This window comes from Eimeria mitis, genomic scaffold, assembly GCF_000499745.2.
Source record: "Eimeria mitis Houghton genomic scaffold, Emh_scaff1844, whole genome shotgun sequence".
Lineage (NCBI taxonomy): Eukaryota > Apicomplexa > Conoidasida > Eucoccidiorida > Eimeriidae > Eimeria > Eimeria mitis.
In genome coordinates, this window is record NW_013570166.1 from 8,987 (window position 1) to 9,437 (window position 451).

At 47.5% G+C, this 451-nt stretch overlaps 1 protein-coding gene across 1 annotated transcript in view; it reads right to left on the reverse strand.

The window, feature by feature from the left end:
- EMH_0044450 (uncharacterized protein) overlaps positions 1–451 on the reverse strand; it is a gene marked incomplete at both ends in the record, with an annotated part of 8,181 nt that overhangs the window by 7,489 nt on the left and 241 nt on the right.

A 451-nucleotide genomic window follows, 5' to 3' on the forward strand; every position in this document is an offset into this window, starting at 1 on the left:
GGGGGGGGGAGTCGCTGTGGCTGGTAGCACAAGCCAGCCCCAGGCGTGTACACAAAGAAAGCTCAGCGATTTGTTTCTTTGCTGCATGCTTTGTCTCTGAATACACTCGATGAATGTCTGCATTCGCTTGCATGCACACATGCATGCATGCAGCCGAGCACAGCCAAGTGGAGGAGGTCCCTGTGCTGAGTGTAGACAGAGATGTATGCATGCATGTCTGTCTACTCTCACATGCATGCATGTATGCATGCATGCATGCATGCATGCATGCAGCCGAGCACAGCCAAGTGGAGGATGCCCCTGTACTGAGAGTAGGCAGAGCAAGCTGCTGTTCTATACCCCGCTATCTATCATATGAGGAAATTCGACTTCTTACAGAAACGCAAAATTTTATTCTTTTACGGAAACCAGGGGGGGTGATATATATATATATATATATATATATGTATAT